At 44.5% G+C, this 23,428-nt stretch overlaps 1 long non-coding RNA gene across 1 annotated transcript; it reads left to right on the forward strand.

Annotated features, from left to right (window-relative positions):
• The first annotated feature begins 608 nt into the window (after window positions 1-608).
• Window positions 609-23,131, forward strand: LOC141253036 (uncharacterized). The gene is made up of 3 exons (XR_012314199.1): window positions 609-1,071; window positions 12,390-12,442; window positions 22,238-23,131. It is a non-coding gene; the product is annotated as an uncharacterized lncRNA (long non-coding RNA).
• Window positions 23,132-23,428: the final 297 nt, after the last annotated feature.

The raw sequence follows: 23,428 nt of genomic DNA on the forward strand, positions 1-23,428 counted from the left end.
CGGCCTAATGAAACAAACAATTTCTGTAACTCTTAATGTGACTTCAGCACCTGTCCACAGGACTTTGGATCACTCCTCATGAGCTAACTGTTCCTTGTGTCTCAGGTGTGAAGGTGTCTTCTCCAGACGGCAGGTTTCAACTTCTTCTACTGATTTTCAATAGGATTTATAACAGGTCTCATAGAAAGCACTTCAGAATATTCCAATGCTTTGCTCTCAACCATTCTTGGATGTTTTAGCTGTGTTTTGAGTCATTATTAGCCTTTAGGAGGGCCCATGACCTGTGGCTCAGACCAAGCTTTCTGACACTAGGCAGCACATTTTGCTCCAGAATGCCTTGATAGTCTTCAGATTTCATTGTACCCTGCACAGATTCAAGACATCCTGTGCCAGATGCAGAAAAGCAGCCCCAGAACATAACCAAGACTCCTCCACGGTAGGTACAATGTTCATTTATTTTCTTCATTTTTGCATCTGTGAACATAGAACTGATGTGACTTGCCAAAAAACTCCAGCTTTGTCTCATCTGTCTAAAAGATATTCAATCTTTGTGGCTTTTCAACAGGGGCGTACCGTCCATAGTGGCAGCCCACGCAGCTGCTATGGGGCCCGTAAGACAGGGGAGCTCAATGTGAAACAGCATCAGACCCCTCCATCCCACCATCACCTAGGATGCAGATACTGTTGTAAACAACCAGGCTTGGTTCAGATCCACCAGAGGTTATAGGGAGTCAGGGGAAGGATTCACCTCTGGCTGCGCTATGTCCAGCGCAGAGTGCAGACTATGCCTCAGTGTCTGCTCTGTTACAGCAGGAGAGGAGGCTCTGCCCACCAGCTCCAGGCTTCAGAACAGCAGAGTGGCTTACAGCATGGCCCCTGCTCTGTATGTTAGTGCTCAGCTCTCCCACTCTGCAATTACAGCAAAAGAGGAGCTCTGCAGTCAGGCCCCAGGAGGGAGGGCTGCAGCATAAAGAAGAAGGAAGTACAGGATACAGGAAGAAGAAGCTGGCAAGTGAGGGCCTCACTGCTGTCCAGGGCCGCATGCATCATGTGCAGTCATCTGCAGAGGGGGTAAGTACATTTGTAATGTGTATGTGTCTAATATGTTTCTATGTGTGTCATGTCTATGTATCTGTGTACATATGTGTGACGCCTCTACTCGTAAAGCCCGTGTTTTACCCTGGGTGTTGGGGGACTCGGTGTCGGGCCCTGTGATGGAGAGGTGGGATGCAGCCGTGGCCCGGGCCCGACCCGTGCTCAGGGCCGTCACATTAGAAAGAGATGGTATGGGCTTGTCCGGGTTGAGTGGCTGATTAACGACTATGCCACCTGTGGTGCGGCTACAGTCCGCTGAGGCCTGGTGGTTCTGCGTCCAAAGTTCTTACTACTCCCCACAGGCGGAGCAAGGCCTCAGGGCAGAGGGACAGGAGGATTGGGTGGCAGTAGAGGGAGACGGGCGCCGCGTCATGCGGTGCGGTGCAGGAATAATAGTCCGGAGGCCATAGGGGTGAACTTCCAAGGCTTTACTCACTTAGATGGCAAAGGAAGGCGACTCCCTGCTCCCCGCGGAGTCCTGCGCTCACCAGAGACGGGGGTCCGACAACCTCCGAGTAGGTCCAGCATTCAGTCGCGTCCCCACAGCAGAGTGTTCCTGAACTACAGACCAATTCCTTTCCTGTCCGTGTGTGTGCAATCCCTCTGAACTCCTCTCAGAACAAGGGCATGGGTGGCAGCTCCGCTCCGTCCGTTACCCGGTGGGATCCGCTGGGCCTAACCGGGCTTTCCCGTCCAGGACGTAGAGTAACAAGGTCGGGTGTCGGGGGGCCAGTACCCCTCTTGCAGCCGGAGTCCCTCTGAATATATGAGGTTGGCGAGGACAGGTGGCGTACACCGCTCTGTCTGCATCCTGCCTGGGATCCATTTGCTATGGAGCCACACTCTTAGGCTCCGGGCCTTCTTGATCATGGTCCTTGGCTGGGTTGAGACATTCCTTGTCTACAACCTACCTCTCATCCCAAGACTAGGGTACGAGGGCTGTGTCCCTTGCCGGCGCAGGTCCACACAGGATCTGCGCTCCCGGAGGGAGGTCACATTACACACAGTAGTCTGACAGCACAGTACGACCACAAGAACAGAGAGACCGACAAAAGACGAAGGGCCGAGATCAAAGATGGTGTAACGGGTCTGGGAGGTGGAACCTCAGAGCAACTATACAAAGGGGCAGTCCTTGTAAGGAAACGGGTGGCTCCCAGGGAAGGCGGGCAGGTAGTCACGGCAAGTGACAGGGACAGTCTGTGGGTAGAAGGGCAGGTAGTCACGGCAAGTGACAGGGACAGTCTCTGGGTAGAAGGGCAGGAGGTCACGGCAAGTGACGGGGACAGTCTCTTGACAGGCGGATGGTCATGGCAAGTGACAGCAGGGTAAGAGTCTCTAGACAGGCAGGTGGTCACGGCAAGTGACAGCAGGATAAGAGTCTCTAGACAGGCAGGTGGTCACGGCAAGTGACAGCAGGGAAAGAGTCTCTAGATAGGCTAGCAGGCAGGTAGCAGGTGAGCGCTCCCAGGTGAGCTGGCTAGAGTCTCTGGACAGGCAGGTGGTCACGGCAAGTGACAGCAGAGCCTCCAGGTAGGCTAGCAGGCAGGTAGCAGGTGAGCGCTCCCAGGTGAGCGGGCAGGAGTCTCTGGACAGGCAGGTGGTCACGGCAAGTGACGGCAGAGCCTCCAGGTAGGCTAGCAGGCAGGTAGCAGGTGAGCGCTCCCAGGTGAGCGGGCGGGCAGATCCATAGACAGACTGACAGGTGTTGGCAGACTGTTGGACCGCAGGAATGCAAGCAGATAGACAGGAATCAGATAGGTATCAAGCAGAGATCTGGCAGGTAACTGGCAGGTATCTGGTAACGGGACCTGAGGGCTGAAGCAGAGTTGAAAGGCTTTGCAACAACATTGCTCGGGCACCTCCATTTTGGAGGAGGTGCCTTATATATGGTGAGGTCCTCTGGCCATTGGCCGGGGACTCCTTAGGACGGCGCGCGCGGCCCCTTTAAGAGAGGGGGAGCGCGCGCGCGCCCTAAGCACAGAGGCCGGGAAGCAGCGCGCGCTGCCAGCAGAGCGGGAGGAAGCCGCCGGGCACGGAGCGGAGAGGTGAGGGGAACGGCGTCCCTGCCTAGCAGGAGGCAGGGACGCTGACGCTACAGATGGCTTTGAATTAAATATGAAATCTAAAGTGTAACTAACTTGTAAGTCCTCCACCCTCACCCACTAACTGGTTCCTACCACTTTGTGTTCCCCAGTCTCCCTGTAACCAGGGGAGCAGCACCTAGTGCATACTTGCTCCCTCTGGTGGAGAAGTGTAGTGTTGGATGCAAAAGGTTGGGTCACAACTATCACACTGGCCTTACCTCAGAGGAGGAACACCACACTCCTTTGAAGAAGTGCAGCATCCCTGTGGCGGTCGAACCCTCAGGGGCGCCACATATGTGTATGTGATTGATGCCCATGTATTTAGTACATACATGTATTCACATATGATCATATGCGGCATTTCAGCTCCATTACAAGTTTACGAAAAGGCCCCCGTGTGATGAGGCTGAAGTGCCGCATGTGCACATATAGGTGAATAAATACATTTAAAGTGAAACTGATACATGCTGCCAAATGGTGGGCCCCATGTATCAGGCACCGGCTGTATGACCCCAGCCAGGTATGCCTGACTCTGAAACTGCAGCATTTCAGAGAGAAACACTTTATTAGCAGGCGGGTGACGGAGCTGGGCTGTAGACTAGTCAGACAGGCGGGTCCCAGGCCACTTCTCACTGCCCGCGGCAGTGACTGTGCACTTAGGCAGAGACCTGTCAGTCACTGGCAGCAGGTGGGGAGAAGCCACCAGGAAGCCACCCGCCTGTCTGACTAGTCTACAGCCCAGCTGCTAATAAAGTGTTTTTCTCTGAAATGCCGCAGTGTTTCAGAGTCAGACATACCTGTCTGGGATCATACAGCCAGTGCCTGATACTTGCAGCCTATGGATCACCAGTGTGAACTGTTAACCCATTCATGACATGTGCTGTATATGTACTACACATCTCAGGTCTCTCCCTTTGGTGCGGGCTCCAGGGATGAGTCCGCACATTTACAGGCACATGACAGCTGATCTGATCAGCTGTAATGTGCCCCTAACAGTCACGGGTGGAATCGCAATCCACCTGTGGCTGTTAATATGTTGAACGCTAACATTTAACATCGCCGCGCCAGAAGCTCACTAGCTCCGCCCATCGACGCCTGTGTCACATGACTGCGGGTCGCCGATGGGTTGGCATGACAACCCGGGGTCTGCAGGAGACCCCTGTGGTTGTCATAGTCGATCTACTACCAGAGGTCGGCACTCATAGCTGATGAGAACACATAGCAGGGCTGAAGGCCTGCTGTGTGTAGCAAAGGCAATCAGAGAATCACAGCCTGTAGTCTCCCATGGAGCCAATTGAAGCATGCAAAAAGTAGAAAAAAAAAAGTTTTTAAAAATATAAAAAAAATCTAAAAGTTAAAATCACCCCCTTTCGCCCCATTCAAAATAAAACAATAAAAAAAAAAATCAAAAATACACATATTTGGTATCACTGCGTTCAGAATCGCCCAATCTATCAATATATAGAAATAATTAATCAGACCGGTAAACGGCTAACGAGAAAAAAAATCAAAATGCCAGAATTACGTTTTTTTGGTCGCCGCAACATTACAATAAAATGCAATAACAGGCGATCAAAGCATCGTATCTACCTCAAAATGGTATCAATAAAAATGTCACCTCGGCACGCAAAAAATAAGCCCTACACGGCCCCAGATCCTGAAAAATAAAGACGCTACGGGCCTCGGGACATGGCGCCATTTTTTATTTTCACCACTTAAATAAAAAAGAACCTGTTTTGTATCTACTGACTCGTAATGACCTGGAGAATCATAATGGCAGGTCAGTTTTAACATTTAGTGAACATGGTAAAAAAAAAAAACAATTGTGGAATTGCACTTTCTTTGCAATTTCACTGAACTTGGAATTTTTTTCCTGTTTTCCCGTACACGATATGGTAAAATCGATGGTGTCGTTCAAAAGTACAACTCATCCCGCAAAAAAAAAAGCCCTCACATGGCCATATTGATGGAAAAATAAAAAAGTTATGGCTCTGGGAAGAAGGGGAGCAAAAAACGAAAGCGCAAAAACGGAAAAGGGCGGCAGCATGAAGGGGTTAAAGGAGTTGTCCAAAATAATGAATGCGCTGCACACCAGAAGTAATACATGTACTTTAAAGAGATTGTCTGGGCAAAAGGTTCTAATGCAACTAGATTTTGTACAAATAACAAAATAAATCATACTCACCTGCTGTCACTCCTCTGGATCCAGCACAGATTGATCTGTGGTCTATGCCAACATAAGTGGTGTCAGCGATCTACCAGACACAAGACCACTGCATCTTGTGATAGGCTGCAGCGGTCAGGTTACTTGAACTGTATGCATCACAAGCTGCAGCAGTTGTGTGTCTGGTAGAACGGTGGCATCATTGATGCTTTTGCAAACTTTTCCAAACCACATGGCGGCCTGCAATGAATCCAAGAGGGCCCTGGTGGGTACGTCAATCCGACAATGAATACAATGGTGAAACAGGGAGCTGTCAGATCCTTTCTCCATCATTTAGCTTCTCCGTCTGAGTCTCCTGCTGTATGGAGCTTCAGTCCATAGGCTGTACAAATTGGAGCAGCGCAAGAGGGGAACCTGTCTAGGCAAGTAGTTTTTTCCTTTCTTTAATCAGACAGTACATATAGGGGCCATCATACTCAGTGCCGATGGCGACTGTGCGAGGTGATATGGGGCTCTCATATTGTGCGGACGTATTTACTTGTGGGGACATCATACTGTTTTGGGGACAATGGGGTCATCATAATATGCATGTGGAGGTATCATGCAATGTGTTCGATGCATTTTTGGAAGCCTCATACTCTGGGGCCATAAAAGAGATATTGTAGTGGGTGAGAACAGCAAGGGGCTTCAATAGGACCAAAATTACTCCGTAATACATGTCCCTCTCCGTTTTTAAATTTATGATGTATGCCATTCTGTGACTCCTCCTATGCTCTTTGACCCCGCCTACTACAATGATAGGGAAGGGGGGCCCAATTAGGATTTTTGCTATGGAGCTCCATGGTTCCTGTGTACGCCACTGCTTGTCAGTATGTATTTTGGCAAATTCCTTTCTCACTTTTTTGTGATTTGCTTTCAACAGTGATTTCCTCCTCTGTCATTTTCCATGAAGTACACTTTGGCCAAGACAGCGACGGATGGTGCGATCTGACACTGATGTACCTTGACCTTGGAGTTCACTGCTAATATCTTTGGAAGTTGTTCTGGGCTCTTTAATTACTATTTGTATTATCCATCTCTTCAATCTGTAATCAATTCTCCTCTTGTAGCCACGTCCAGGGAGGTTTGATACAGTCCCATAGACCGTAAAATTCTTCTGAATAATATGTGTGACTGCAGTAAGAGGAACATCAAGCTGTTTGGAGATGGTCTTATAACCTTTACCTTTAACTTGTTTGTCTGTAATTTTCTTTCTAATCTCATGAGACAACTCTCTCTTTAGCTTTCTTTGGTCTATGCTCAGTGTGGTACACATCATGATTCTAAACAGAACAGTGACTACTTTTCATTCTCCAAATAAGCAGACTAAGTGATTACAAGTTTGTAGACACCCGTGATGCTAATTACAGGACACACCTTAGCTAAAGTGTCCCTATTGTCAAATTGTTTTTAATCCTTTCTAAGGGTACCATCATTTTTGTCCAGTATATTTTCATCAGTTTGGTTTTTAAATTTTTTTTCTGTTGAACTACAATTCGAAAGCAATGTCTTATTTTCACTAGTTGATATTCATTAAATTTAATTTGAAAATTACTTTTGGTGGGTCCTGGGTTCAAATCCCACCAAGGACAACATCTGTAAGGAGTTTTGTATGTTCTCCCCGTGTTTGTGTGGGTTTCCTCTGGGTTCTCTGGTTTCCTCCCACATTCCAAAGACATACTGATAGGGAATTTAGATTGTGAGCCCCAATGGGGACAGTGCCGATAATGTCTGTAAAGCACTGTGAAGTTAATGGCGCCATATCAGTTAGTAAAATAAATAAATATAGTGATGGGCAACCCTTCTGATCTAATATTATGGGCGACATCAATAGGCTGTAAGCTTGCTCTCTTCACAAGCCTCATCTGTGCACATTTTTAATACTACACAATGGACTGGGGTGTCTCGGGCCCACAGGAGGAATTGATCCTCGGGGCCCACCCTACAGCAAATACTTGATAGCCATTATCCCTGTTAAAGTGGAGCGTTGACTGTAAATCACAGGCGGCTCCTGCACATCTACTGTGCACCACTATAACTGGGATGTACAATTACGGTAGTTTGCATTAAAGGGGTTCTTTGGTTAAAACAAGTTATCACCGATTCATGGGCTCCACAGGATAGGTGATAACTTATTGATCGTTTGGGTCCGAACAGTGGAAAATGCAGCTATCGGAAGAATAGGTGCAGGTCCCAACATTCAGACCCCCACTAATCAATAACTTATCACATCCTGTGGAGAGGTGATTACTTGTTTTCCCCAGAGAACCCCTGTAAGTGTATCTCTGCCGCTCTGTTCCAAGTATTTAATCACTAATGGAAATAAAGAATCTTCTCCTAATTAATATCAGAGAGAACAAATGACCGCCATACACAACACAATCCACTATACCAACACCAGTAGTACCAGATACAAGGGAGAAATACTGCCACACTATAACTGGACTACATATTTCCAGCATATAGCGACCAAATAATACCACATACAAGGGAGAAATACCGCCACACCGTGACCAGACCAGATATTACCAGCATATAGTGACCAAATAATTCCACATACTAGGGAGAAATACCACCACACCATGACCAGACCAGATATTACCACATAGTGACCGAATAATACTAATAATGAACCAAATGGGAAAACCCATATAATTATTCCTCTCTAAACAGGCTATAAAATTGAACTTTTAATCTTTAAATTAAAATGTGAATGTAGAGGGTATTAAAATATTATCCCTAATCAGCCAAAAAGATAAATAGACTAAAATCTATGACGTTCTGATGGTACCGTGGGGTGTCAACACTAGAGCTGAATGGGATAATTAAATCTCAGCACATGTCCCCCCAATACTCTCTGAATAATACTACATACAAGGGAGAAATACAGTGACACCCATGACCAGACCACATATTACCACCAAATAGTGACCGAATAATACGACATTTTGTACAAGGGAGAAATACCACCACACCGTGACCAGACCAGAAATTAACAGCATAAAGCGTCCAAATAATTCCCCATCATTGCGCTCCCCCCATCTCCTCAATCGTTGCTCTCCCCCCACCTCCTCCATCATTTCTCTCCCCCACCTTCTCCATCATTGCTCTCCCCACCTCCATCATTGCTCTCCCCCACCTTCTCCATCATTGCTCTCCCCCTCTTTCTCCATCATTGCTCTCCCCCACCTTCTCCATCATTGCTCTCTCCCACCTTCTCCATCATTGCTCTCCCCACCTTCTCCATCATTGTCATATCTCCCCCACCTTCTCCATCATTGTCATATCTCCCCCACCTTCTCCATCGTTGTCATATCTCCCCCACCTCCTCCATTGTTGTCATATCTCCCCCACCTCCTCCATCGTTGTCATATCTCCCCCACCTCCTCCATCGTTGCCATATCTCCCTCACCTCCTCCATCGTTGCCATATCTCCCCCCACCTCCTCATCATCATATCTCCCCCCACTTCCTCCATCATCATTGCCATATCTCCACCCACCTTCTCCATCATCATTGCCATATCTCTCCCCACCTCGTCCATCATCATTGTCATATCTCCCCCCACTTCCTCCATCATCATTGCCATATCTCCCCCCACCTCCTCCATTATCATTGCCATATCTCCCCCCACCTCCTCCATCATCATTGCTCTCCCTCATCCCCAATGTATTAGTTAAAAAAACAACAACACTTACCTCGCCGTCTGTTTCCCCGCAACATCGTCATTGTCTGCAACTTTCTACCTGACACAGGCCCACGCTGCTTGCTGACGTCATCAAGCCACGCGAGCCTGTGTCAGGGAGAAAGCGCCAGGCAGGAAGCAGATGACGGATCCCTCAGCTCTGCTGCCATTCTCCTCCTGTCAGCAGCGGAGCTGGAGGGATCGCATCGCTCCCTGCCCGCCGCACATGATGAGGAAAATCTGGCCATGGAGCCCCCCGGAGCCTGGGGGTCCGAGAAGCAGGCCAAATTGCCCTCATTATCAGCTGCCCTGCAAGGGCTCCCCTCTACCTCCAGGCCCCCGTGCAGGTGCACCAGTGAAATGTCCGCCCCTGCTTCAGCCACCGGCCACTGTAGGTCGGCGGCCATGTTAACAAGTGGACTTCATGTGTCCTGCTCGGGGGCCTGCCAAGGACCTGGGCCCACCGGAGAATTCTCCGCTGTCCCTGTGCCCCAGTCCCACTCGGTACACAGCCACCCCCTCCATGAACTAGTAGGTCTGTGAGTGTCTGATTGCATCAGTATTTTGCACCCTCCTTTATCATGGTCTGCTGCATCCTGCTAATGCATTGGTAATTTGATGATGATGGTAAGGCTGTTTTTTTTTCTCTGTGATGTTTTTTACATTTTTGTCCTTTTCTGTGAACTGTTTAACAGAATGATACCAGCAATTGTTTCTATGTATCTTCTGATGGAACTGAAGTCTCCAAGGAATGTGGACTGTTTGTTGATGTAAAATGGCAATGTTTTTACATTCGAAACCGTCTAGTATTTACAGCACTAGACAACGACTACAAACATAGCAGTTGTCTGCCATTCAAAATTATTCTCCTTGGTATTGAATGCTTTATCAGTGATTTTACACACCGGTTTACCTACCTGAGGATTAAAACAAAAAATTGGGTGATGCTGCAATTGAGGCATTGCGGTCACCATTTCAATTTTCGCCTCAGTAGGAAAGCAAAAATTGGAACTGCCAGCAGTCCTTGGTGATGCTGACTACATATCAGTATTGTATTGCAGTCTCCAACAAAATGACTCTACACTTTTAACCTCCCCTAGCTAAATGTTACGTGCATGCTGCCTAAGTTTAGATAGGGGCGAGACAGGTTTCATGAATTCTGGGGGAACCATTACTCAGCGTGACTGCAGGCCTCTCAGTCATATAGGGGTTTTGACCCTCAGGCACAGACACGTAGATGGATTCACTTGCTGACCAGACATACTTGACAAGAATCTTCATGAACAGTTGAACAGCAGATTTTAATGAAACAGCACGGCCAGTACCAAACAGTAGTCTCTTAAAGCAACAGGTTCCTTAACAGTAATGGCTTCTCCTTGCAAAGGCACATTGTTAAACAGTCTTCCTCATTAGCACAGTACAGCACAGATCAAGTCTCTTTAGCAACACACTTCTATGCTCCAACAACAGCAAATCTCCCACCAGTAGTCCCCGGTCCACTGTGTCACAGGCTTTACCTTCTAGTGCAGTGAGGTACGAGGGGGGGTTAGAACGGAAGGATGAGTCCAGTCCTCAGAAGTGGTGTTCAATCCTTGCTTCTACTAAACAACAGTTAACGCCTTTCTCCACTACTTTCTCCTGTAGATACTACTAGCAACCAAGCAGCAGTTGCAGTGAGACAGTCCCAGAACCCTCATCAGTCTGGAGAAGAGGTCTGCATCCTTTAAGCTTGCTCTCCAGCTCAGAACTGACACTACTCAGTCTCTCTGAGGCAGGCCTTGCCACTCCCCCCCTAGCTGCACCCTGTTAACCCCTCTAGTTGCTGGATGCTTAACAACACCATGCGTGGTATCTACCCATCACACTCTTCCCTCTTTTTTGAATGTCGTCCTCGACATTTGCCTTCTACCTGGTTACCTTAACCAGCCCCTTGGAGTTGTGGTAGTTCTCCCCTAACTATCTTTGGATAGTGTTCTCTCAATACTGCTCCTTTATTTAAAGGTGAGGTGGTGGTTGGATACTGTGGACCCCCTTTTAACAACTTACATGTACAACAACCCATTTACCCTATCTAACTATCTTGTCAGTCGTCCTCCTGCAAGGAAAAGCATTTATCCCACAATTTCCACCTACAGTGGCTTCTTCAGCCAGAGATTTTCACCCATCTTCAACCGGCTCTCCCTAACTACCGCTAAACATTTTTCTCAAATTCAATGCCAACATATATCAATACTGCAACAGTCTTTCATAAAATACTTGACATGAGATAAAACACATATATTCAACACATTCAATGTTCCTGAGAAGGTTTGTGCCGCTTAAGAACACAGTCCTTTGTTTTCTAAGGCACGGGGTCCTTGGTCCTTCTAGGTAAGGACTCTGGAACAGGCAAAGGGGATAGTCTTTTAAACAGGGGCAGAAACAATGTCTGTTTCTTGTAAACAGTTCAAGGCACAGTCCATAAAGTGCAACTTCAAGTAACAATCCCTTGACAGGGTTCGGCACAATCCATAAGTTGAGGGTGAGGGCTCAACAACTCGCTTGAGGTGCCCGCATATCCAGCAGAAAAGGGCACAACAGGTGCAAATAAAAAAAAAATAAGGCAAACAAAAATAAATTGTAGCTTGTCCAGCTATTTAAATAATAGTTTTCACACAAGCGCCTTTCCAGCAAAACAGGGAACAAAAACGAAGCAGCAACAATCGTCCTGTTACTGTAACAGTCCTTGGCAGCTTACCAGCCTTTGAAGAAAGATCACACACACAGCCACAAAAAGTCTTTTGATGTAACTTACACCACGGCTTGTCCAGCCTTGAATGGTAGTAGTGTATGGGCCAGGGACCTGATCCCTATCCCAGAAAAACATTATGTGCAACCAGCACAACTTTTCGTGGCCCAACGATACACTCCTGTGATGTTATTCCATTTATTACTTCTTTCCTTCTGGGGTAGACACCACCCCACAGTAGATAGACACTGATTTGCAAGTGGCGTGAACAGTGGGAAGCTGAGCGGATGCTGGGAGGGGTTCTTCTCGCTACCCTGGCAGAGGCGGTCATCCCCTGAGTTGTTGCCTGCGGGACAGGGTCGCTTTCCCGGTTGGGATGGATCCCAAACTGGTGCCTGGTGGGGGTGCTGAATAGCCCCCTTACCTGGTCGATGGCTTTTGCTGTGGCCCCTGCTCTCTCCCTGGTAGCGGCGGTCGGTGATGAATATATGAATTATATGTGATAACTACACGAGGGAAGGAAGGGAACTAGTAGGTTTATAGAGACTGAAGACAATTTAAACTAATTGTTATCACCTGTCCTTTGTTCCATGAGGATAAAATTCCCATTGATGTTGCTGCTTCAGACTAAAGGAAGCAAGATTTACGGTAAGAAAATATGTTTTCTTTCAAGGGTATGTTCACACACATAGCGGGTTTTCTGGCATGTTTTAATTATGTCACATGTAATATGTATATATGTGTAATGTGTACATAACTGTAATGTACCTTTGTCCGTAATATGAATGTACTGTATTTGTTTCCTACGTACAGTGCGTTATGTGTATGTGAGTATCTTACCTATGGCAGGACTATATACTACCATACACATTTTTATATATAGATTAAGTGTTTTTTGCTCTGACAAACATCCTTTCATGAAAATCCAGCCTTTACATTAGACTCCCCATTTCCTGTAATAAAACATAAAAGACCAACTAGATGACTTGGTGCAGAACGAAATGGCACGGCAAGTGATGACAGTAGGGGTATGACTCACTGCTTGTGTATAACACCAAAAATCAAGCCGAAACAAAACGTCTATTGTGAGGCTACATGTGAATGGAAACATAGCAGGAGAAATAAAACATGAAAGTAAACAGCGCACGACTCAAAGAACAGAAACATCTCTGCTCTGAGATGAAAGGTCCCTAGATATTGTTCCTGATAGGTTGTATGACCTGGATTTAGTCACGATGGTCAGACACTATTCAATTAGCGTAAAATGCTCCACCTTAATGAAAGCGAACAAGTTACTTTTATAGATTATAATATGTGCTACATTAACCCCTTTACCCCCGAAGGCTGTTTGCACATTAATGACAAGGCGAAGTTTTACAATTCTGACCAGTGTCACTTTATGAGGTTATAACTCTGGAACGCTTCAATGGGTCCCACTGATTCTGAGAATGTTTTTTTCTTGACATATTGTACTTCATGATAGTGGTAACATCTATTTGATATGACTGGTGCTTATTTGTGAAAAAATCTGAAATTTGGTGAAAATTTAGAAAATTTAGAAATTTTCAAACTTTGAATTTTCATGCCCTTAAATCAGAAAGATATATCACACAAAATGATTAATAAATAACATTTCCCACATATCTACTTTAAATCAGCACAATTTTGGAACCAAAATTTTTTTCTTAGGAAATTATAAGGGTTAAAAGTTGACCAGAGATTTCTCATTTTTCTGACCAAATTTACAAAACCATTTTTTTAGGGACCACATCACAGTTGAAGTCACTTTGAGGGGTCTGTATAACAGAAAATACCCAAAAGTGACATCATTTTAAAAACTGCACCCCTCAAGGTGCTCAAAACCACATTCAAGAAGTTTATTAACCTATCAGGTGGTTCACAGCAAATAATGAAATATGAAAGGAAAAATGAACATTTAACTTTTTTTCACAAAAATTTTACTTTAGACCTAATTTTTCTATTTTCGCAACAGTAACAGGAAAAATGGGCCCCGAAATTTGTAGTGCAATTTCTTCTGAGCACACCAATACTCCATATGTGGGAGAAAACCACTGTTTGGGCGCACGGTTGGGCTCGGAAGGGAAGGAGCGCCATTTGACTTTTTTGAATGTAAAATTTGAATAATTAGCGGACGCCATGTCGCCTTTGGAGAGCCCCTGATGTGCTTAAACAGTGGAAACCCCCCCACAAGTGACCCCATTTTGGAAACTAGACCCCTTAAGGAACTTATCAAGATGTGTGGTGAGCACTTTGAGCCCCCAAGTGTTTCACAAAAGTTTATAATGTAGCACTGTGAAAATAAAAAAAATCATATTTGTTTCCACAAAATGATCTTTTAGCCCCAATTTTTTTATTTTCACAAGGGTAACAGGAGAAAGTGGACCCCAAAATTTGTTGTGCGATTTCTCCTGAGCACGGAGATACGCCATTTGTGGGGGAAAACTACTGTTTGGGCGCACGGCAGGGCTCAGAAAGGAAGGAGTGACATTTTGGAATGCAGACTTTGAATGGTCTGCGGGTGTCATATCGCGTTTGGAGAGCCCCTGATGTGCCTAAACAGTGAAAATCCCCCACAAGTGACCCCATTTTGGAAACTAGACCCCTCAAGGAATTTATTTAGATGTGTAGTGAGCACCTTGAACCCACAGGTACTTCACAGAATTTTACAACATGGATCTGTAAAAATGAAAAAATATATACTTTCCCCACAAAAATGTTGTTTTAGCCCCCAATATTTTCATTTTCACAAGGATAGAAGACCCCAAAATGTGTTGTGCAATTTCTCCTGAGTACACTGATACCCCATATGTGGTTGAAAACTACTTTTGAGGCACAGTGCAAGCTCAGAAGGGAAGAAGCGTCATATTGGACTTCATATTTTGCTGGGCTGGTTTGATGGTGCCATGTCACATTAGCAGAGCTCCTAAGGTGCCAGAACAGCAGAACCTCCCATAAGAGATCCCATTTTACAAACTATACCTCTCAATGAATTCATCTAGGGGTGCAGTGAGCATGTTGACACAACATGTGCCTCACAGAATTTTACACCATTGAGCGATGAAGAAAGAATAATTACATTTTTACCACCAAAGTTTTGTTTTAGCTCCATATTTTACATTTTCACACTGGAAAATAGGTAAAAATGGCACCAAAATGTGTCACACAATTTCTGCTGAATGTAGAAATTCCCCATATGTGGCTGTACAGTATTGCTTAGCAACAGGGCAAGACTCGGGAGGGACGAAGCTCTATTTGCCTCCTGGAGCGCATATTTTCCTAGAATAGTATTCAGAATCTATATACAGAGACCTTAAGAGCCAGAAGAGCAGAATTCCCCCTCAAGTGACCCCATTTTGGAATTTTTTTTATGGGTAAAATATATATATATATATATATATTTTTTTTTTACATCTTTACAATTATTTTTCCACTTTTTTTCACTTTCTGTCACTTTTTTACTTTGTCCCACTATGGGACTTTCATTTTTTGAAGGCTGATTACTTCTATAGCATTGGGATCCAGGAGCATCCCTGTGCTATGCGGGCTGTCAGCGCTGCACTGCAAGCAAGCATGTTAGGCCACGGCCCCACTATCAGTATTCGGCCAGTATTTTTTCTCAGGAGTGGGAGCCAAAATCAGGAGTAGGGGGTGATAAATGCAGAATTGGTGACATATTTCTATTACACCTTTTCTCTAATTGTTCCTCACCTGGTTTTGGTTCCCACTCCTGAGAAAAAATATTGACCAAATACTGATAGTGGGGCCGTGGCCTTAGATCATGCACTGCACATGAGCTAACTAACTTGCTGGTGCCTGGTGACCCGGACGACATTGGGTCACTATGGCAATGATCTGATCCAAGAGCAGGGGGAGCTTTTGTCCCTCTGCTCGCTCGCTAAATGCTGCGATCGCAACGATTACAGCATTTAGGGACTTTAAGTGACGGGTGCAGTGTGGGCACCGCTCCTGGCACTGAGTGCCAGGTGTCAGAATCAGCTGACAACCAGCGGCGCTCGAGTCCGTACAGTCTCTGTGTGGGGGTGATTGCTAAGACGTAGTAATACATACCTGGTCATTAAGGCACAGGGACATATTATTACGCCTCACGTCAGAAAGAGGTTAATCTTCATCTGAACATTTTCACATTTTTATTTTGCATGAAGAGGATTCATATGACAAAACAACAAAATGAGAAATTATAAAATTGTGGATAGGTTCTAAATGTATTTAGTAACATAGTTTTTAAGGTTGAAGGAAGACTAAGTCCATCTAGTTCACCCCATAGCCTAACATGTTGATCCAGAGTAAGGCAAGAAAAAACCATGTGGCAAACACTAAGCTCCACATTGGGGAAAAAAATTCCTTCCTGACTCCACATACGGCAATCAGACTAGTTCCCTGGATCAAAGCCCTATCAAGGAATCTAGTATATATAACCTGTAATATTATACTTTTCAAGAAAGGCATCCATGCCCTTCTTAAATTTTAATAGTGAATCACTCATTACAACATCATGCGGCAGAGAGTTCCTTAGTCTCACTGCTCTTACAGTAAAGAATCCGCGTCTGTGATTATGATTAAACCTTCTTTCCTCCAGACGTAGAAGATGCCCCCTTGTCCCCCTCTCTGGCCTCAGAGTAAAAAGATCAGTAGAAAGGTCTTTGTACTGTCCCCTCATATACTTGTACATAGTAATAAGATCACCCCTAAGCCTTCGTTTTTCCACAGTAAATAACCCCAAGTGTAATAACCTGTCTTGGTATTGCAGACCCCCCAGTCCTCTAATAACCTTGGTCGCTCTTCTCTGCACCCTCTCTAGTTCAGCTATGTCTTTCTTATACACCGGAGATCAGAACTGTACACAGTATTCTAAGTGTGGTCGCACTAGTGACTTGTATAGAGGTAAAATTATGTTCTCCTCATGAGCATCTATGCCTCTTTTAATGCATCCCATTATTTTATTTGCCTTTGCAGCAGCTGCCTGACACTGGCCACTAAACGTGAGCTTGTCGTCCACCAATACACCCAGGTCTTTTTCAGTTACAGTTTTGCCCAGTATTTTACAATTAAGCAAATAATTATACATTTTATTTCCTCTGCCCAAGTGCATTACCTTACATTTATCCCTATTAAAGCTCATTTGCCATTTATCAGCCCAAACTTCTAGTTTACATAGATCCTCCTGTAATATAAAATTGTCCTCCTCTGTATTGATTACCCTGCAGAGTTTAGTGTCATCTGCAAATAATGAAATACTACTCTGTATGCCCCCTACAAGGTCATTAAAAAATATGTTGAAAAGAAGCGGGCCCAATACTGACCCCTGTGGTACCCCACTGTTAACTGTGACCCAGTCTGAGTGCGTTTCATTATTAACCACCCTTTGTTTCCTATCACTGAGCCAGTTCTTAACCCACTTAAAAATATTTTCCCCTATCCCCATTGTTCTCATTTTAGGTATCAACCTTTTGTGTTGAACTATCAGAAGCTTTTGAAAAGTCCATATACACAACATCCACTGCATTTCCTTGGTCCAGTCCGGAACTTACCTCTTCATAAAAGCTGATCAGATTAGTTTGACAGGAACGGTTCCTCGTAAACCCATGTTGAGATTGGGTCATGAGGTTATTCTTCTTCAGATACTGTAGTATAGCATCTCTTAGGAAACTCTCCATGATTTTACCCACAGTAGAGGTTAAGCTTACTGGCCTATAATTTCCAGGTTCAGTTTTTGTCCCCTTTTTGAATATTGGCACCACATTTGCTATACGCCAGTCCTGTGGTACAGACCCTGTTATTATGGAATCTTAAAAAATTAAAAATAATTGTCTATGACTTTACTTAATTCCTGCAGTACTCGCGGGTGTATCCCATCCGGGCCCGGGGATTTGTCAACTTTAGTGATTTTTAGACGCCGCCGTACACCCTGCTGGGTTAAGCAAGTGACAATTAATGGAGAATTTTTGTTATCACTGATCATGTTTTCTGTCATGCGATTTTCTTGTGTAAATACTATTGAAAAAAAATCATTTAACATATTGGTTTTTTCCTCATCCTCATCCACCATTTCACCCAGACTATTTTTAAGGGGGCCAACACTATCATTTTTTAGTTTCTTACTATTTATGTAGTTAAAGAATATTTTGGGATTATTTTTACTTTCTCTGGCAATGATTCTCTCTGTCTCAATCTTTTTTTTAAATCAAATATTTTTTATTGTGAAAACTTTTTTTGTAACACAACAGCGAAACAAATAAAACAATCCAACCAAAGAAGGGACCCAGTCCCTATTCTGTCCCTCCCCCCACAACACATCGCCCTTTCAAACAAAACATTTTGAGTTAAATGTTCCACAGTTCTGTCCACAGCAAATTAACAATCTTACAGTATAAATAGTCACAATTGTATTAAGGGGTATCTAACTCTTGCTTTGGAGCAGTTGTATACGTGCCTAAAGAAGTCCAATGTAGGATTTTGCACCTGTCAAGTAATCTATACACCAATCATAGCAGACCAAGTCGAAATCTATGCAGTTCTCTGGATGCTAGGCTGGAGCCGTCAATCCATGGAGCCCATATTTTTTCAAATTTGGAGATGGCCTTCCTTTTCAGATATATACTTTTTTCCAGATCTAATAACCAATTAATCTTATTTATAAATTCCATCACCATGGGCGCCTGCTCTAATAACCAATGTTGGGCTATTAGTTTCCTAGCCATGTATAACATGCGGGCCACCGCTATTTTGCCATGTTCGTCAGTGCTCAGATCTTCTATATATCCCAGTATACATACTAATGGTGAGGGATCTGAATCCACTGAGTATGTTCTATCAATGATCGCTATTATATCCCTCCAGAAGTTTTCCAGAGCAGGGCAGGTCCACATCATGTGAAGCATGTTAGCCGGGGATGTTTTACATCTAGCACATAGGGAGTCTGGTCGAAGCCCTATATCGTGGAGAAATTGGGGTGTTCTATATGACTGGTGCAGCACCTGTAAGTGGAAGATTCTATGGGACTCACTCAGAGATAACTGGGGAACTCTTTCCAGTATTTCAGACCACAGCCCCTCTTCAATAGGGCCTATCATGCCCTCCCATTTTTCTTTTGATCTTATGGGGTGTTTTGCTAATACTAGGTTCAGCAGACCCCTATAAAGCAATGAGATTAGCCCCCCAGAATTATGTGAGCTAGCCATTCTCTGTTTATAGCATTTTGAGGAACTCCGTTACTTAGGACAAGACTCTCTGCCTGATATGCATGTCGTAACTGAAGGTACTTATAAAATTCGGTGTTGGGATGTCCATATTCATTTTGTATCTGTGAAAACTCCTTGAGTGAATCTCCCGCTAAAACATGAGTGAATCTTTCTAGTCCTTTTAGACTCCAATTTTTAAACCCTTCCAATTTATATAGGTTAGGGAGCCATGGCGTTTCCAACAGTGATGTAAATTGTGAGATCCCTTGTATCCCCTGTAATTTCCTCACTGCCCACCAAAGTTTGTGTATTAACAGCGTAGTTGGGGTTCTACAAGAGGGTGTCTTAAATTTGTCTGTCTCAATCTTTGCTGCCTTGATTTGGTTTTTACAGAATTTATTTAATTTTCTGTATTTAATTAATGCCTCATCACTACCTACTTGCTTTAGTTCTCTAACTGCTTTCTTTTTGTCATGTCACTTATTGCGCCCCTTACAGCTCTATTTAGCCATAGTGGTTTCCTCCTATTTCTAGCATGTTTATTCCCATATGGTATATATTGTGTACAGGTGCTATTCAGGATGCTAATAAATGTCTCTTATTTGCTTTGTGTAGTTTTATATCTCAGGATATCGTTCCAGTTTATTGCGCTAAGTTCATCTCTCAACCGGTGAAGAAAAAAAAAAACTTAACCCCTTTACGACATGGCCACTTTTCATTTTTGCGTTTTCATTTTTTCTTCACCTTCTTTGCAGAACCAGATATGTTTTATATTTCTGTCCACAGTTGTGCTTAAAAGTTCACATACCACGGCAGAATGTTTCCTTTCTTAGCCTTGTTTCAGAGAATATGAATGATAACTAAAAAACTTTTTCTCCACTCATGGTTTTTGGTTGGGTGCCATTTATTGTCAAACTACTGTGTTTTCTCTTTTTAAATCTTAATGACTAAAAACATCCAAATGACCCTGATCAAAAGTTCACTTACCCGAATGATTTTGGCATGATAACATGCACAGAATTTGACAAAAATGGGTTTGAATGGCTACTAAAGGTAACATCCTCACCTGTGACCTGATTGCTTGTAGTCAGTGTGTGTGCATAAAAGCTGAGTGAGTTTCTGGGATCCAGACAGACTCTTGCATCTTTCATCCAGCCACTGACGTTTCTGGATTGCGAGTCATGGGGAAAGCAAAAGAATTGTCAACGGATCTACGGGAAAAGGTAGTTGCACTGTATAACACAGGAAAGGGATACAAAAAAATATTCAAGGAATTGATAATGCCAGTCAGCAGCATTCAAACTGTGATTAAGAAATGGAAAATCAGGGGCTCTGTAAAAACCAAACCATGGTCAGATAGACCAGCAATAATTTCGGCCACAACTGCCAGGAAAATTGTTCGGGATGCAAAGAAAAATCCACAAATAACATCAGCTGAAATTCAGGACTCTGAAAACTAGCGGTGTGACTGTTGCAAGATGCACAATAAGGAGGCACTTGAAGAAAAATGGGCTGCGTGGTCAAGTCTCCAGAAGTAAGCCATTACTGCTCAAATGCCACAAAGTATCTCGCCTACAATATGCCAAACAGCACAAAGACAAACCTCAAAACTTCTGGAACAAGGTAATTTGGAGTGATGACACCAAAATAGATTTTTTTGTCCACAACCATAAACGTTACATTTGGAGAGAGGTCAACAAGGCTTATGATGAAAGGAACAACATTCCTACAGTAAAGCACGGAGGTGGATTGCTGATGTTTTGGGGATGTGTGTTACGAGTCCGGATGGTGGAACTTCTGTGCTTCGGTGCAAGGAGGGACCAGAGGGGCATGACTAAGTGCCTACTCGGCCCGACCAAGGTCACAAGGCGGCTTAGTCGACTCCATGAACCAGGGAGGGACTGGGCAGGTGGACCAGGTGCCACTCTGGGACCGACCTTGTGTGAGAGCAGGTGACTCCCATGGGTCAGATGGCAGGAACTGACCAGTACAGTGGATAAGCATGGCAGGAAGGCAGACGGGTGCTCCGGGTAGGCAAGCAGGCGGGCACGGCAGGTAACTGGCAGGTGCTCCGGGTAGGCTGGCTGGCGGGCACGACAGGTAACAGGCAGGTGTTCCACGTAGGCCGGCTGGCGGGCACAACAGGTAACGGACAGGTGCTCCAGGTAAGCAGGCTGGCGGACACAACTGTAGACAGACTGGAGGACAGAACTGTTAGCCAGTCTGGCGGGTTGGACTGACAGACAGGCTGGCAGGCAGGATTGACAGGCAGCGGTACCTGAGGGCTGGAGCTAGTGTTTAGCACACGGAACAGCAACCTTGCACAGGCACCTCCATTTTGGAGGAGGTGCCTTATATAGGGGAAGTTCTCTGGCTATTGGCCGGGTATTGTATAGGACGGCGCGTGCGGCCCCTTTAAGAGGGAGCGAGCGTGCACACCCTAAGCACAGTGCCCGGGAAGCTGCGTGCGGTGCACGCCACAGCAGCAGGGCAACGAGAAGACGCTGGACCTGGACCATGGCGGTGAGGGGAACGGGGTCTCTGCCTGGCAGATTGGCTAGATTAGAGCCTGCCACATGGGTTTGGGAAGATAAGGACTTTCCCTACAAAAATGTGCCCAACCATATGCTTGCAAAAAGAAGTATAACTCCCCCACCAAGAAAACATCTCATGGGAACACCTTGGTATCTCAAGGCAGGAATGGTTTTAACTGGTCCCTTGGGGGTAACCTTTGGCACAATGAGAAATGCCCAGATGATAGAAGAACTGGGGGACGTTTTTGATAATATAACTGATTATTTATTTGATGCAATCAATGTAGAATCTGCCTACATGAAACAACTGATAATGATAACCAATCAACATTCTATGGTGCTGGACTATCTTACTGCCTCACAAGGAGGTTTCTGTCAGGTAGTAGGTCCAGCATGTTGCCATTTTATAAATCCCACTGGTTTAATGCAAGTTACACATGACATAAAACAAGCACAGCGGATCAAGGAAGGTGTGCGGAAGGCAAATGCCTTGGATAATTTACCACTACCCGAGTGGCTCGCTTGGATGAATCCTTTAAATTTATTTAGGGGAATTGGAGGATGGATAAGTGGGGTCATACACTTCTTGATCCAGGCTGTGTTTGTAATAGTGGTAGTTGCAATAATCATAAAACTTTTTGTAATAATGATAAAGAAATTTCTTGCTTCTAATTGTAAGTGTTTTCCAGGTAAATCCCAACATAAAATTGATACAGACACTGAAGTGAAACAAACCCAAGTCCTGACTACAATAATAACCACAGCACAGCGAGAATGCATCTTCTGCAACAAGCTGACTGCAGCAGACTTATCGGATTGTATGTTCTGCGCAAAACCATTGGTCTGAAAAACAAATCCTACCAGCAGAGGATGGAACCTGATAGATGCTGAACTCTCTGCTACTATTTACTCAAGATACCGAACATATAACCTATAGTTGTATATACACAGCAATCTATTATATTAAGGTAGACATATACCTGACAATCCCTCTATACATATAGCAACTATACTCAGAAAATGGTAGGGAAAGTAAGGGACAGTGGGTCTGATAACAAATTAATTTGAACGGATGCACAGCAGGACTGGCATCCCACTACATACGGAGGGTAAGCCCCGTGATGTCGTGAAGTAGGGTTAATTTGCAGGCCTAGAATTTAGGTAGGGACACGAGGGACAGACATTATGACAAGATGATAAAAAAAGAGGGGAATTGTTAAAATAATGGTTCAGCTTCAAATCATTGCCTTTAAGAAGACTTGTTTTTCAGTCAGATAATCCTTATGTAGCAATACTTTTGTTTGTTCTGTTTTCTTGTAGTGTTCTCATGACCTTTATAAGAATTGGCTCATTGGTTTATAATTATCATACTTGTCCTATGTCTGTACACAAAATAAAGTCCCAATATATCACCACCAGGAAACTCCCTAAGTTCACCATGACCTGGACTGTATTCAGGATTATCAGAGAGAAAAGAAGGTTGGGAGTATCATACATCATGAATATCCTGCAGATGTATTGACAAGCAGCTGTTATTTAATTATTTTACGCCAAGGACAACATATTATTTACATAATCTCATACGCATGTATCGAAGCACAACCCACGTTGATTGGGGTATATAATTACATTACATCTTAAAATAAACAATATCATTTCTCTTGAGACAGTCTGTAGTGAGTGTCTTATTTGAAGCGTCATTCCTATAGGATATCTATATAGGTAATCTCTTTTGTCTACCTGAGAAGAAGTGAGATCCCCTCCCGTCTTTAACAGTAGCGCGGGGAGTACGGGCACCGAGTCGCGTGGTATGGCGCGTAATGAACAGTCCAGAGGCCATAGGGGTGAACTTCCAAGGCTTTACTCACTCAGAGATGTTA

The sequence above is a fragment of the Phyllobates terribilis genome, unplaced genomic scaffold, assembly GCF_046119375.1.
Source record: "Phyllobates terribilis strain yellow unplaced genomic scaffold, ASM4611937v1 Scaffold_2__4_contigs__length_985480577, whole genome shotgun sequence".
Classification (NCBI taxonomy): domain Eukaryota; kingdom Metazoa; phylum Chordata; class Amphibia; order Anura; family Dendrobatidae; genus Phyllobates; species Phyllobates terribilis.